Source organism: Eumetopias jubatus, unplaced genomic scaffold (assembly GCF_037043125.1).
Source record: "Eumetopias jubatus isolate StellerSeaLion01/CBP00866 unplaced genomic scaffold, mEumJub1_p1.0 scaffold_16, whole genome shotgun sequence".
In the NCBI taxonomy this organism is placed as follows: domain Eukaryota; kingdom Metazoa; phylum Chordata; class Mammalia; order Carnivora; family Otariidae; genus Eumetopias; species Eumetopias jubatus.
Window position 1 is genome coordinate 29078774 of NW_028274822.1, and position 16660 is coordinate 29095433.

The 16660-nt window shown below is 47.7% G+C and overlaps 1 protein-coding gene across 2 annotated transcripts in view; it reads right to left on the bottom strand.

Moving 5' to 3' along the window:
- SETBP1 (SET binding protein 1) overlaps nucleotides 1-9744 on the bottom strand; it is a 356530-nt gene extending 346786 nt beyond the window's left edge. For both annotated transcript variants that reach the window (XM_028098411.2, XM_088019447.1), the window contains exon 1: nucleotides 9686-9744. The gene's annotated coding sequence lies outside the window, so the exon portion shown is untranslated. The remainder of the gene's footprint in view (nucleotides 1-9685) is intronic.
- Between the last annotated feature and the right edge of the window lie 6916 nt (nucleotides 9745-16660).

Consider the following 16660-nt stretch of genomic DNA (forward strand, 5'->3'; position numbering starts at 1 on the left):
TAGCTGAAATATAGTAGACCTGTAAGAAGTTAACTGTGATCATAATATTTCCTGTCCAAGCAGAATAGAGAGTGACACCTGGCAAAGAAAATGATCTTAAGTTTTAACATGCATCTAGTATATAATGGGTGCTTTAGGTTTTTTCTTGGATTTAACCCTGAGATGTGCGCATTTTAAAGATAAGAAAACCGAAGTTGAGAAATGAATTTAAATCACTGATATAGTGCTCTTTGACTCCAAATGTCATTTACTTTCCACTGACTTTATATTTCTCCTTCAGCAATCTTGAACTGCCATTTAAATACTGCATTTTTATGAAAACTTGTATATGTCTTTCTCCAATTATACATTAAGCCCCTGTTGATGAATACCAGTAGCAGAGCATTTTTGTTCCCCAGAGTGGCTGATCTCCATTCTGAATGCTTGTATGTAGTTTATTGTTTATTCTAAAGATGCCTCTTTTGAACCCCAGACTGAAGAGTTGGTGGCTGACAAGGCTCAGTGGTGGATGGGACAGTCAGATGTTGGGGTTCTCTCTTGTGTGGTATGTGTGAACGTTCCCTGAATGGCACATCCTTCTGCTCCTCACATCCACTCCCCTTGCATTCTGAAAACTGGTCATGGCTCCCATCTCAACATGCAGCCTTGGCCGCCTTCTCGCAGGGCCCTATTTCATTGGTTTTGTCCCCTGACATTCCAGAGAACCCTGGTCTCTGGGAAGTGGTCTTCTTTCTGCCCCTACATTACCAAGTTGAGTATCTTCTCTGCTGTGGCTCTGAACTTAGGCAAGAATGTCCCAGTGTTCAGGACCCAGTGCAGGCACCACCTACTCCCTGAAGGTCTCTGGGATCTGTCCAGCCCCTGACGTTCTGGCCTTCCCAGTGCTCCCACTGCAGTTCAGTTAGGCCTAGGCCACTGTCCTCTGCTACTCCTCTGCTGGTTTTCATAAGTTCTTACAAAGTCTTCCACCAGACTGAGGGCAGAGACAGTGTCCTCTCCATCTCTTGGCATCTCCCCAGAACCTATCAGGGTCTGGTCATGCTCATGTTTAAATAGCAATGAGCTAACAAAGTCTGTTGAATCAGAGGGCTGAAAAGTTGATGAGTTTGAATGAAAACTCTGGACAGCTAGACTGGGTTCAACTTAGAGGGCCCTGGGCTTGGTCCTTCCCCCTGAGAAGACCTCACACCAGCAAGAAGACTCCCATGGGTGATCTGCCCCTCGATCTCAGCCAGCTGGACCTTCGTCATTGGGGCTGTCTGCTCCTGCCGGCTGCCCTGCTTGTTCATGAGTAGCATTCACTTGCTTGTGGCAATGCCAAATTCACATGTGAACTTTGGCCCACCTCTGCTCCTGTACCAAAGCTATTCTACCCACCAAGAACCTCCCCCTGTTCCAATTCTATTGTCAAACCCAACACCACATCCTCCTCGAAGCCTTCCCTGACTGCTCCTGATCACACAAATAGCACAATTCCATGAGATCATGCTCCCACTTTGGCTGCAGACTGAAGCCTTCCATTGGAGCTATGCGTGTCTCTCTACAGATATACTGTCCACTCTCCAAGGGCAAAAGTCGTATCTCCTACCAGACCTTTTCCACCTAAAGTGTCAGGAACAATGGCTTGCAGAGTAGCAATGTTGAGATTTTAATAAGTTTTCGTGGATCAAAAAACTCACTGTAAGCAAGCTCTTGAGTACAAAGTAATGAGCAGAAAGAAGGCCCACAGGGCTCTCACAACAAATCATTCTTTTTGGCCAACATTATTAATCCATACTAAAAAAAAAAAAAAATCAAAGCTCTCATTGCTCAAATAACAATCCGTCACAGGCAGAGCCACCAACTGCAAGGGCGTGCCACCCAGATTTCATTATTCTGCTACAAGCACAACAATGGTGCCCCAACGTTCTCATCAGGCCACTTGTGTTGGATCTATCAAATTCAGCATCTCCAGTCTCCCCATCTCTCCAGCCCCAAGTTCAAACTCAAGCATCTTCTTTCCACTGACCGAACTGCAAATCTTTGGCAGATAGAAGGAACAGTGAAGAAATTGCTTTTCACCAAGTTAGGCTAATAGTGTTGCCTGCTTTTCTTCTCCCCTATCCCAAATAAGTCTTTGTGTAAACGTAACTGCCACATCTTGGTAGCTTGCAGAACCTCCCTCTTCCTAAATATCCAACCATGTCCTCCTCAGTGAGCAAGAATTCCTGCTGAACTTTGTTGTCACTACCGCCCAGGGCCATGAGTCCTTAAAGAAAGGGACCAGGTCACAGGGCCTCAGATCAAAGCCCGACATTCCTGATCCCACCCCAACCCAAATCACAGAGGCTCCTCGCTCAGGACAAACTGGGGATCACCACCTTTGACCTCAGAATGCACAGAAACGCACTCACTGGCTGTTACTGAACACACGCCAGAGCAGGGCAAACTCTGCTGTGGGGATGGAGAAGACACGCCAGGAGCACGGGCACGGCCTCAGCCTTCATGCCCCATGGAATCCACACGAAACAATAACGCCCAGCCCCCCAGATCCAGGAGGTCCGTGGAAATAGAGATTCCAGATGCCTACTTGGCGCAGGAGGCAGCCGCAAAGCCCAGATACGGAATATACTCCAGATTTTCCGAGCCGTCTGTACTACCTCCCTTGTCCCAATGCAGTTAGCTCAGCAAAGGGGGCCAGTATTCAAAAAAGACGTAGAGAATCCTTCCTTTTCTTCCTTCCACACTATTCTCTGTCGTATTCTTAATGGTATTTCTTTGCACTTAGCCCACCATCTGTCTCCTCCTCTCCCCGTCCCCATGCCCGTCCCCCAAGTCTGGCTCTCTGGTTCTAACAGGGGAGCTTCTGCTGACCCTATTTCCATTTCTAGAACTTATCCACCACAGCAAACACTTAGCAAAGTGCACAACTCCTCAGTGGGGCTGGTTTGGATGGTTGTTGGGGTGTCACTAAATGGGTCTGCAAAGCTCTGAGCTTTACGGAAAAAAAAAAAAAAAAAGCTTCAAAATTCCCAGGACATTTTTAGCTACACAATCACAGAATTTCAGAACGGTGTCCTTACTCCATAGCAATCAAACTCTTTCACTTCAGGATGCCTCACGCTAGGGACTTAGAAAGGCAGCTCAGCCCGTCCTCCATCATAGGCTAATGGGTGGCCAGCCCAGCCTGCAGCCTGCCTCTCAGGAGCCTTGCCCAGGACCTGTCCCTGCCGAGGGCATTTCTCTGCTCCAGCTTCCTTTCCATTGCGGCCAGGCTCACTCAGTCACTGAGAAGTGGAGAAGCACTTGGACTAAAGCAACAAAGAAGATTGCATGGTTAAGTGCCAAAATGAGTGTGGTAGACAAAAAAAAAAAAAAAAAAAATGCAACTGGAATTTTCAGAGAAAGTCAAGAGCTGGGTGTGCTAGTGTGGAGATCAGGCTCTAGTAGGCACTTCATAAATAGTTGATGATTGAATGAATGAGTGAATCAGTGCCCGTTAGGATGTACATGGGGTAAAACATCATTACCTCTTAGGCTTGGAGGGGGAGACAGAGTGGGTGATTGCCCCTGAAAGATAGCCAAAAGTATAAAAAGCCATTAACATAAGTGGTTCTTATTCACTCTTTTTTTTTTCTTATTCACTCTCTTTAAGAGGCGCACACTATTTTGCTTCATGGTGCAGAGTTCCGGTCCACCTTAAACAACATTTACTTTTAATATTCTATCTCTGCATAAATTCTGTGATTCATTCACGCCACAGAAATCACTTGTAAGGAGCGGCAGGGCTTTGTGGGGCCAACCTGGTCCCTTTCTTTAAGGACTCACGGCCCAGGGCAGTAGTGACAACAAACAGCAAAGCCACGTGAGCCGGTTGCCAGGCAAGTGCTTGAGACCCGAAGTGCTCTGGAGACCACGGTGCAGAGCTGAGAGCTGGTTCTGATGTCCTAAGAGGTAAATGCTTGGGCTAAAAGGGACCCATCGGGACACCCTCCAGAGAGGAGGCAGCACACAGAGTGAGCCCAGGTGCGGAGGCAGACACACGTCCAGAGGGCCCAAGGTGAGCGAGGAAGCCAGTCTGATGGGAGCAGAGATCAGCAAGCATTGCGTAAAACGGGGCTCACTGGAGAATGCAGCCAGGTGCGTGCTACACACAGGTTGCTGGACAGGGCGAGCCAGGAATCACGGGAAAGAGAAAGAGGAGCAATCCAGGGGAGGTCAGGAGCAAATGGACTGTGGAGAACTTTCCTCATTCTAGACAATGTACTAGGTTTGCCGGGACAGAAGCAATCCTGCTAGGAGTTCTTCTCTTAAGAGAGGCTAACCATTCTGTCCTGAATGTCACTGCTCAGCCACTGGGGCTCCCTATGGAGCACCTGCCCCTCATTCTCTCTCCTGCTTGCCCCCACTCTGTGCATCTCCTTTTGTTCTTCTCATTCCTAGCGAAGAGCCTTTCCTGAGCCCCGATACATCTGTGAGCCCAAACTGGATATTACCTGAGACTTTGAGCCTTAGATACACATGGCATATACAAGGCATCTAATAATTCCACTGATTTCAAGATAATAATTCCAGGCACCAGTTTCCAGGAGGCAGCCTGGAAATCTTCTCAGAGCTCAATTACAGAAATTAGCTGGTATTGTTTAATCCTCCCAACCCCTGTGAAGTAGGCAGGGTAAGCATCTTTATCCCTATTTTCCTGATTAGGTTACTGAGGCTCAAAGAGGTTAAATAACCTGCCAGGGGTCCTTTAGGCGGGAGGTAGTGAGGGCAGGATCCAGAGCAGATCTTGTCACTTCAGGTGTGATGCTGTTCGTACTTTAACACAGCCTTCAGGTCCCAGGTGGGCCACCACCTTGCATCATTTCAGCAAGACAGTGTGTCAGTCCCTCCTCTTCTGAATGGGGATACACTGCTTCTCCCTCCTTAGGAGAATCAAGGGGGCAAATCTGACAGGAAGATGTCTTGAAAAGAACAAAGAGCCATGCATATGAAAGGGAGCGCTTTTGATGGCAGAAGTTGGGTCAGGGAAACATCTCTCTTAAGCTCACCGTTCTGAAGTTCTTATCTGCTCCCCATTCATCAGTATCCCTCCCGGCACTTGGAAAGGTGGAAGCCTCAGCCTACCTGGGGTCCGCTCAGCTGGCTTTGCCTACAATTATTTCTCAAGCGTCTGTGGATCACAATCCATCATCAGTTCCTAGGAAGGGCTACCTGCTTCCTCAAAAGGTGTCCTGTGGACCTCAGAGCTGCTCTCGCTCTCCATTTGACCCTGGCATCATTTCTCTGAACTGGACAGGAAGTCAACTGTGGGTTTCTAAGCCAAAGGCCGCTTAAAAACATGCTCCCTCAACCTTGGAGGGCAACCTCTAAGGATATAAGAAAACCAACTCTGAAAGGGACGCTGCTCTGACTTGAAACTTTGAAAGACCTTTGAAAATTCCAGATAAGAACTCTAAGGGCCCATTAACTTGCACTCGGTCATCTGAGGTCACCGGTTCCCCCCAAACTTCATCTTGCCCCAACTTGGTATGTCTAAGTGGCCATCAGAATCTAGTTGAGGGCTAAGTGAAAATGGAAATGAAAACCCAGAGTGAAACAAGACCGTAGGGTGGCATCTACCCCCCGTATTCATGAAGTAGTGCACTCTGGACACCTTGGTGTTTTCTTTTCTGCATTTATCAAGTGTTAGGCCACCCAAAGTGTCTGCAGTTTGATGAAGAGTTTGTGAAACACCAGGGAGGCCTTTAGAAATAGCTCTAAAGGAAGCTCAAACCCATGGCAATATGTAGGATGGTGGTGTTCCTCACTCAACCCTGGCTTAAACTATTTTTAAGAAGCTCCCCAGGTTTTATAACAGACCGCAGAATGGGCGCAAAGTTGGATGGCTTTGTTCCCTTCAACACAGGAACCAAAGAACCAAGCACAGTGATGTGTGGCAAGGACTCTATGAGGCTTCCTTTTCTTCAGGGAAGGGCTGTCCCGCTCCCAGACAAGAGTAGCTGCCCCCCCCACCCGGACCCCATAGACCTCTCCCACACAGGGGGGCACTGAGTAAACTCAATAACATCAATAACATCATCCCATTTTTTAAGGCCCTGCAACTCCTGACAATGCCTATGTGTTAATAATAATTTACCCCATTCTTCTGGCAGGAGCAGAACTGAAGCAACTTGAAATGCCATCAGCAAAAAATTATTTATTTCCCATTCCTGAGCAGCAGAGAAAACAAGGTTTCATTGGCTGGGTCTGCCTTCAATAGCTTTCTGGTTTCAATTAAAACTTCAAGTCTCCAAGGGAAAAACTGGCATTCTGGGAGGCTGAGGCCCAGCCAAGTTTCAGTGTCTCTGCAAGAATCCAGAAAGGACGTCCCATGCATCTAGCCACTCTCATCTTCCTCTTTTTGCATATTATAGAGAAGCTTTGGAGCAGAGACTGAAGTACAACTCAACATAATGACCGGCTTGAAAGAACTCTCCTAGAGGTATATTTTTGTGCCAGTGAAGTATCGATTCAGCCCCTAATGGAATTAAAAGTCAAGATAACAGCAGAAACGGAATCAGGAATCCAGGGGAAATGCCTACCTATTTATTTCTTCTTCAGCAAACTCCTGCCTCCTGCCTCTCTCCACCTATAGTTTTCAGCTAAACTCTACAAATATTCCAAGCACTGTTTTCTCTTTCTTGAAACCCTCATTTAGGTCAGGCGATTTACAAAGTAAATTTGTGTTTCACTTTGTGATTTACAAAGTAGCTTGCTGTGAATAATGCAAGTACATGACCAAAAGCCCTCCTATCACCGAAGAGGTTCACTCAGGGATACCCCTAGGATTCCCCTGTGTGAAGTCCAAAACTGGGCCTGCCAGCAGTGCCTTCCTATGTTAACACTGTGATGTTAACATACAAAAGATCGGATTACACCCCTTCACTTGCCTAGCCCATTTATGAACATATAAGGCAGTTGATATTTTCTCCCAAGCCAGAAGTGGCCCCTTCCTACCCTCTCAGCCACTCCCCCTTATGTTCACTACAAGTCATCCCCTCCCCCACCTCCAGTTTGTTTATTCCAGTGACACGTCTATTTTCCCTGCTCCGGGAGACAAGTCCGTTTCCCTCCTCTGGCTCCCGATTGCATTCCCTCACCACCTCCTCCCCCCAGCCCAGCTCAGGTTACTAGAATGGCTAGCAGTGCCCACAGCCCAGCTTTTGCACCAACTCAACTGCCCAAGACTTTGATTTTTTTGTCTTACCGGGGGAGGGGGCATAAGGTGCAAAGCAGCGCTTTCAGAGTACCTGGTCTCCCTATCTTCTCAGGCTACCTTCCCTGAAGTTTGCCCATACTCTTATGTTCGACCTTACTCTTCTGATCTGTCCTAACGCCCTTCTCTGGTAGCAGACAATTTCATCAAGTACAGAGGAAAACACAACATCTTCAACTTCGCTCTGAAACCTTGGACTCCTGCGTCAGGGCGGGAGATCAAGCTTCCCTCCAGGAGTCTCTGGATGGTGGAAGCCACAGAAAGGAGGAGAAAGGGGAGGGAGTGACCAGGGACTGTAAACTGGCTACATTTTAAAGTGCTACAAACTTTCTCCTCCCTTACACGCCCCTGGCCAGTTTGGCCCCGCCTCCCCATCCCAGCCAGACAGCTAACTGGGGTGAGCAAAGGAAACTCCCAGACCGTGCAGGTCTGGCCCCAGTGTTGCAGATGTGGCCTGCACAGAACACCACCCTTCCTCTCCACGTTCCTCTTCTCTACTCCACTCCTGTCCCCACCTCCCAAGACACACACACGCGCGCGCACACACGCACATGCACACGCGCGTGCGTGTGCACACACGCTTCACAAATGAAGATGAGTTTGAATGGGGCGAATCAGATTTACCTGTGTGAACTAAAGGAGGGTAGGAGGTGGGTCCCCAACAGCAAGATAGTTTTAGTACAGCTACTTTATGAAACTAGTTTTTTTTTTGTACGAATCTACAGGGAAAAAAAGAAATACAGGATAAAGAGCAAAGGAATGAAAAGGAAGAGAACAAAAAATAATGTAAGAGGAAAACAAGTAGCATTAGATTTCCTTAAAGACCACAGACTCCAACCAAACTTTAGGGAAAAAAGGTGTGGAGAGTGGAGGGGAGGGGGTGGGGGCTTGGAAGGAAAAGTAGCTGTTACAGATTTCTAGAATTAAACGGCCCTTTTGGAAGAGTTTCTGAGGCGATAAAGAGACACACAAATTGGCCTTTTAGCATTAGACGCCAACCATGAGATTATCAGGACAGTTTATTTGAAGCGGAAACGAATCGGAAATCCTTCCCTCAACAGTCCTTTTAGATGGATATACACACCCTCAGAACCCACACAGACACACATAAAGAATAAATGCAGCATCAGGGGGCAATAAGAACCCCCCTCCCCGCACCCCCGGTACCTCTAGCCTCATCTTCCACTTCCAATTGCACAACTTTCCGATCTCCAAAGAAAATATTTCCAGTAGGATCCGATTTCAGAATTGTTGTAAGCCTGTGGGTCATGGGAGGAGGGGTGTTTGCAGCGTGTAGGGGAGGGGGACTGGAAGACAGCATTTAGGCAAGTCACTTATTTTTTTAGAACCAGCATGCTCTACCGATCAGAAATTGCTATTACCCAGCAATGCTTCCATCACAAACAGACACCCAAAACAGCATCACCGTTATCACCATCTTGCTAAAGATCTGCCCAGTCCAGTTTACCTGACTCTGTCTCTGTGGAACTTCTCAGACAGTATTTTAGCCAAGGAGATAATGGTTTGAAAGACAAAAACAATAAATCGATACTGAAGGGCTCCCTTTCCGGAGTGATTTCCCACTGGAAACCACCGAACGGGGAAGCCTGCCGTTAATTCTCCAGCCCAGGGCTCCTCTAGAAACACACACAATGCGTGCTTTCAAAAAAGGCAGTCGTCTGCTTTTAAGGGAATTCCTGTCTTTTCAGAGTCCCAAAACCGGAGAGCACGAGAAAGACTCAGATGCATTGATTAAGATTTTAAGAGAAAGACTAACACAGAGCCACAACACAAGCACACACCAACCTTCGCCGGCTGGACCACTTCTTCCCTGTTCTTCTTTCTATTAACGACACGTTAGATTCTCATACATTCCCCCCCCAAAAAAAAATCCAACTAGGTTACAATGTAGCTCTCTAGCTCCACTTAACCTGCAAGTTACAAAGAGACCCCCCAAAATAATATATATATATACGTCCTGCTGCCTTCCCACCCCTTTCCCTACCCCCTCCCCCTCCCGAGTCCACTCCACCAACGCCAAACCCGCCAGCCCCGGCAGCCGGCGGCTGGACCGAGGGAGGGTGCAAAAGGCGGGGGGGTTGGGGGGGAATCAGATTAGGCGAAACTCAATAAGCTCCCAGCCCTCCCGCCCGACGCTTCCACCATCGCTGCCACCAACGGGCCACTCCAAACGAGCCAGCATCGCTGCCCACCCGCGGGCGGGCCGGAATCGCGCCCATCCTCCGCAGCCTGGCGGGGACCGGTATCCCGCCCCCTCGGCCCCGTCTTCCCCTTCCCGCCCGGTGCAAAGTCAAAGCCCCGGCGAGGCGACGTTAACTTTTGCACACAGGGCACTCACACCGCCCCGGCCCCGGGCGTGCGGGGGCCCGCGGCGCCGCGGGAGGCTGGGCGCCGTGCTCCCGGGCCAAGGTCGCCGCGCGTGCTCACCCATGTCCCGGCGGCTCCGGCTCCGCTGGCGCCGGCGCTCGCTCAGATCCCGGCTCCCGTCGCTCGCCCGAGCCCCCAAAGGTGCTGCTGCGGCAACTCCATGGCGATGAGCATCTGTCAAACGGCGAGCCGCGGGCGGGCCGCCCTCGCTCGGGGGGCGCCGGGGCCCCCGGGCGCGCGGAGGCGGCGGCGAGCGGCGGGCGCCCCGGCCAGCCCCGCGCTTCCCGCCCGGCGCGGCCGCCTCCGCCGCGCAACCGATTTATGGAGAGAGATATCAAGGGGGAAAATGGCGTCTCCGGAGCCCGAGGAGTCCTGGAGTAATCACATTCACACACACACGCCCGCACGCACACACACTCGCACACACTCGCACACAGGCGCGCGGCGAGCCCGGCTAATTTTAGCAGGAGCCAAAAAAAAAAAAAAATTATATATATATATATATATATATATCCCCGTCTCTCCGACCAATGCTATTTTTTTTTTTCTTTTCTTCAAAGGATGGATTGGAGCTTTAAAAAATGTTGCCGGGTTTGGGCTCGCAGGAGGCGGCGCGCGGAGGGCGAGGGCGCTTTTGCTGAGCTGTGCAGTTCGGTCGGTCCGCGGCGCCCGGCGGCCCTGCCCGCCCGCTCGTCCGCCCGCGGTCGCTAGTGCTGCCGCCGCCGCCGCCGCCGCCGCTCCATGGCCGCGCCCGCCCCGCGCCCCCGCCGCGTCCCCTCGCCGCCCGCCCGCGTCCCCGGCGAGCGCTGGAGTGGGGTCGGGCCCGTGTGCCTGCCTCCCGCGCCCTCTCCCGAGTCCCGGAGTCCTAGTGAAAGGAAGGGGGAGGGCGCGGGCGGGGGAGGGGGGAGGATCGGAGCGGCCGCGCGGCGAGCCGAGCGGGGACAGCCACCCCGCGATCTGCCTCGGAGGGGGCGCGGGCGCCCACACTGCTCGCCCCAAGGACCGGGGGCCGCTTCCCGGCTCGAGCCGGGGGAGGCGCAACCAGTAACCAGCGAGCGACCTCTCCCTACACCCTCCCTCTCTCGGTGAATTTCGGTGAATTTCGATCAATTGGAGGGAGTGGGGTCTTGCTGGGGGAGGAGGAAAACAGTTCGTGGAGGCCGACCGGTGACCCCTCGCCGCCCCTCGCGCCCCTCCCGCTCCCCAGCGCCCTCGCGGCCCAGTGGCTCCTGCGCGCCGGAGTCAGACGCGGGGACTGGGCGGCCGCGGGGACCGCCGCGGGCTCGGCGCGGATTCCCGGGCTCAACACTGCCACTATCTGACACAACAGGAGCAGTGTTGGGGGGGAGCTGCGCGATGAGGCGCGAGATGTGATAGGCTCTGGAAACTGGGTGCATTTTTTTAACCTGGTAATTGCATTTCACTTTCAGGGGTTTATTTATTTTATTTTATTTTATTTTATTTTATTATTTATTTTTGTTAAGCGACATATACGCACTCAGTTGCTTAGGTGCATGTTTTTGTTATTCACAAAAATTGGACGCCTGATGAGGGGAAAGACGCAGAGAGATGGCAAATGCAGGTCGGCATGCAGTTCCCTCTTCAGGGTGGTGGAAAGAATAAGATGAAGTATCTTCAGTTCATACAAAATATGGTGGTATTTTAATCCCTTTGAATGTTTGTATTTGGGTTGCAAAAGGGGAGGTTTTCAAGCTACTCACTTGCAGTTGAGGAATGGCACTCCTCAGGGATATCTATATTATAAGACAATATAGGACAGATAGGACTCAGGAAGATTTGCAAGTGGTTTTGCTTAAAGACCTCCAGGTACAGTGTACTCAGACCTCAGATTCTGGGAGGACTCTGACTAGCCCCTTCTATATGACAGTTTTGGACATTTGGATTGAGGAATGATTTGGTAGTGATTGGGGATGTCCCCCTACCAACGACCTCAGCCGCTGACCTCAGGGTTGGCTGCTGGTTTAAGTTTTGCTACAGAGCATCTTCATTCTCTTCACTCTGCTCACAGTAATGCTGCAGTGCAGTTGGGCAAGGGAGAGGGGTCTGGGTGGAGGGATGCCCCAACTCCCAACCTGGTCCGTGTCCCAGGATGAGGTTCAGTCTGATTCTGAAAAGATAGTTCACCCCCCTCTAACCCAAGTGCCCTTCCTGTCTTCTTTTTTTTTTTTCAGAGGAATCTTCTGATTGGCCCCAAACTTGTCTTCTGTTACTCATCACTGCAAGACCTCTGTTGTGGCAAGGTTTCAACAGGTCTTTGGCTACCCTTTTATATTAGAATATTATTATTGGTGGGCAAGTAATGCTTAATTAGAAAAAAAATCATCAGGGCAAAGTGAGTTGTTGATAGAAGTGGAGCTCAAGGAACAAAATACAATGTCAAAACAACCATACTCTGTAATCAGATGACCTTTGCCCATTTCCTTGTGTACCCAGATTTCTGAAATCCTATACTCAAGCCCACAGAGGACTGAGATAGCATGTGGGCCATTTCCTACACTTTCCAAATGGAAGAAGTGAGCGCGAGGCATCAGCAGGGTTTGCCCATGAGCTTATGCTTTCTGATGTCCCCTGAGCCAGAACTAAAGCTTGTTGCCCAAGTCCCTGCCTTTCTGTAACCCAGGTATAGTTACAGGATCTTCCTTCTGTGCTGTGTCTCTTTGAAGAGCAGCTCAAAGAAGCACATGCCTTATTAAAAATTCACTATAATAGATGCTAAGTAAGTCTATAGAATTATAGTACAGTAAAAGTTCACCTGAGGAGTTCTCACCTGGGAATTCACCTTAGAGATCACCTAGCTAGACCTCATCATCTTAAAGCTGAGAAAACAGGGACAGAGATGCAATGGACTGTCCAGAGTCACTAGGTTAAGGCAAAGCATAAAAAGACTCTGCGTCCCTTGACTTCTCATCCAGTTTCCTTCCTTGCATGCTGCTCATCTTTTCAATCCTGAGAGATGAGAGGAAGATAAGGAAAAGGGAACCCTCTTGCTCTTTGTTTTATGTATCTACATATAAAACACATACGTATATACATATTTACCTACATGGATATATACACCTACACACATATATTACATATATTTTGGCTATATTTTAATGTTTAATATATAATACTTTTTGGTATATAATAATAAAGGCTTCCTAAAAACGAAAGCCCCATCCCTGAATGATGTATGTTGATGTAACAGGACCTGTATTCACATCCTAGCTAAATATCACAGCAATTCTTATCTTCTTTCCCTAGTAGGCCACTTTTTGGTTATCTGAGAACTGGACCCTAAAACACACACAAAAAATCTGAAGCTGGTAAAGAAGTGGGTCTGAAAATTACTGCTATGCAATTTTAATAAACCAATTTCCAGGGCCCCAGGATCCTGGAGAAAATAATGGGACAACCTGAGCAGCTGATGGGCATGCACACGACACACATCTCAGTTCTACACAGTCTCCAATGATAGCATTTTTCAATCACTCAGCAAATAATTATGTAGTATGGACTGTGCAGGACACAATAGTAGCACAACTAGAGATTCTAACTCAGAATTCACAACCACCTGGGGAAAATCGTCATGCAAACTTCTAACTACATCTAATGTATAGAAATACCAGAAAGGAGACATGGATAAAGTTCATGGAACACAGATTCGGCAGTAGTAGGGAAAGGTCAGAAATCATATCCTCTTTAGAATTGTTGCACATTTATTATCTATTTAATATACACATTGCCTTTTCCCCTTTACACACACACATATATTTTTTCCCCTGTAATCTGTTTTTCCAAACAAAGAATAAACCATTGAGGACTGAGCTGTGTCTTGCATAGACAATGTCAATAAGTATGGATAAGAATAAATGTTCCTCTGATATCACCAAATAGGTGGCTTGCTGTTGCTTTGTGATGTAGGCATCCATGCGCCTAGCCTATAAAATAACCATCATGAAACACCCTCTCCCTGCTCCAGGGCCCCCATCAGAGATACTGCAAGGATCTGCAAGATCCTGCAAGATGATTGTTCCCTACATGACTTGAGAACCAGATAAAGGGCATATATTCAAGTAAGGTATGGCTCAAAGTACAAGGGTATATTATGTCATTTTCACCTCTCTGAAGCTGAGGGTAGAAAGAAGAGTCAAACCCATCCATTCTTCCTTTATAAGAAGTTGAGGTCAAGAAATATAATCACATGCTCAGAGCTAGTCACCTCCACTTTCTGGGTTCATATACAGTATTGAGGCTCACCTTTTTTGAAAAATGAGGTAGTATTATCTAATGTCACTCTTCTCAACACTTACTGTGAATCAGAATTACCTAGGAGAATTACTGATGCTTGGGACACATGTTGATTTAACTGGTCTTGATAATAAATGCCCCAGGTGCTTCTAATATGCAACCAGCTTTGAGAATCACTGATCCAATAGAAAGCACATGCCCCCAGAATATGATCCGGATACTTAGAAAGCTCCTAACCTCGTAAGTAAGGTACATGAATAGAAGGTGCACCTAACCAAAGGAGGTGACAGTCATCATGAACTGTAGAGTGATGGGGCCATATTTGGAGTTTGGGGGCAATTCTGGAAATGTAGAAATTGGGAGTATGTTTAAGGATCAAGCCAGCTATAGAATTTTCTCCATCTTTGATTCCAGGACATAGGAGAGTCCCAGCAGGACAGTGAGAACATATTGGGAGCAATTGAATTAAGATGTGAAAGCTGTCCTTAAATGTAAGGAAGGTTCAGGAAAAATAGGAATTAGTTTGTTTGACTTTGCTCTGAAGGGTATAGCAAGTCCTAATCAGCTTATGTAATGGGGAGGCAGATCTTAGCTCAATATAATGCAGAACTCTGTGATCGGATCTAAGATGAGAACAGATAGTCTTAAATAGTAATGAATTCTCTCTATGAGAAGTGTTCCAGAAGATACTGTGTGCCCTTATTTTTCACTTCCCTCCAGCCACCATTTGTGAACTGCTTGAGGTCAAGGGCTTTGTATTATACCTCTATATCTTCACTAGATATAGTTGTTCTTGGAGCCCAGTGTATGTCCGGTAAGGGTTAGTGGACTCTCAAAAACACTTAACAATTGATATGACATAAGGCTAATTGGTCAGAATGAACACATCACATGGCCTTATTCATCCAGGTGATATCTCTTTACCTTTTGGATCATGTGGAGGTTCAGGAGGGACAGGGCAATAGAGTGAAGGGCATGAGGGTGAGTTTGGAGCAGTGATTATTTAAAAATTCTAATTTTTTAAACACCATCATGCCTGTCTATACATATTAGATGAACATCGGTCCTATATCATGAATGAATGAATGAGTGAATCAATCAAGGCTATAGTGGAGAGACAGAAGTGGTAGATTTGGGTTCTAGTCCTGCTCTGACACTAACTGCATGGGTGAAGCTGAGCACACTATTTCAATACCCTCTATCTTGTTTCCTCATGGATAAACTGAGACCTGTAATCTTGTCCTAAGGTATCAATCATCATGAAGCTTACAGGAAATACCAGGTATAAAGTTACATTGCAAAGTTAGATAATTCTGTTCAAATACTGGTTTTGATTATTCAGCATGATGTGGATATTTAAATGACTCTCTCCAGATGCAGCCTAATTCACCCCCTCTGAAGTCCACATCATATCTTTTTTCTCTCTAGGAAATGAGAAGTTAATTTTCACTCCTGATTACTCCCACCCCAGCCCCACTTTGGAAAGGAATCTTCTCTCCCGTGGCTTTCCTGATGCTACTGCAGTTGCTAAGCAACACGGAGCTAAGCAGGAGCAAAATGTAATTGTCCCAGGAAGGGAATTCCAGGTCTGACAACGGCTGGATTGTACTTTAGGAAACTTTGCCTTCCTGGCTGCAAGAAATTCAGTAAAAGAAGCATTCTTGGCATGTGGTTTCTGGTAGATGCTCCAAGAGAGCGGGTTTTGATACTTGAAAGGCAACAAGGTGCGGGGAGGAGCATTCTTCTCGGTTTTCATTTTCTAGCTCCCTGGCAGATTTTTTGTCACTGTGACTTCAGAGTGCCCCAAATCTGCAGCAAGATTTGGAATGCCCCCAATTCCTAGCTGAGCCTTAGGAGCCCAGCTCTAAAGAGTTTATGTTTATAGCACACAGAAGCCAAAAGGAGATCCCGGAGAAATATCACGGGGAGATGCTGGCTCTTTATTTCCCCCAAGAATCTACCTACTTGGGCCATAACAGGCAGAGGTATGCACAGAAAGGTGATATAGAGAGAGCTTGTTTAAAGTGAGGGGAACTTATTGAAAGGGTTCAGGGGAACATCATGGAAGGCAGATATAGGAAATGTAACCGGCCTCCTGGGAACTGGGAAGTTGCCAGGCAGCTCCTCTCTCTCTCTCCCTCTCCAGCATCAAACTGACTCTTACCTGTGTTTTTTTCTGTCTGTTTCATCCTTCCAGGGACAAATTTTCTCTGTAAGATCCTTGGCTTTGCTCCTTTAAAACTTTGGCATATGTCTGACTTTTGTTTATTTTATATTCCATGACAACCCTCAACTGCAATCTTTTTTGTGATTCCCATTTTCTCATAGAAAAAAATACCTGATCACCTCCCATGCATCTAAGGTGTGTTCCTGATACCTATGACTGAGGCCAAGGGGCTGGCACACACAAGACTCTCCAGACTTAAGTGTTTCTTCAGGAGGACCACAGGGAATATGGCTACAATGGGGAATGGGCTGGGCTGACACTCCAGGTGTGTTTAGAATAAAGAGCTAAAAGTCTCAGCAAATGTATGTATTTCCAGCATAAGGTCATCTTGTCACATGGGAAGAACTTGAGCTTTGAAGTTAGGCAGGCTTGGGTTAACTCATCCTGAGAAAAATCTCGCTGAGCTTCAGCTTCATCTAAAAAATAGACCTACTGATAAAAACTTCACCTCTTTTAGGGCATTAGTGAGGATTAAGTGAGGTTAAATGAGATAATGTATGATAAGTACCTATGTGGCCAAGATTATGCTAGATGCTATAGGAGTTCAAGAGATACAT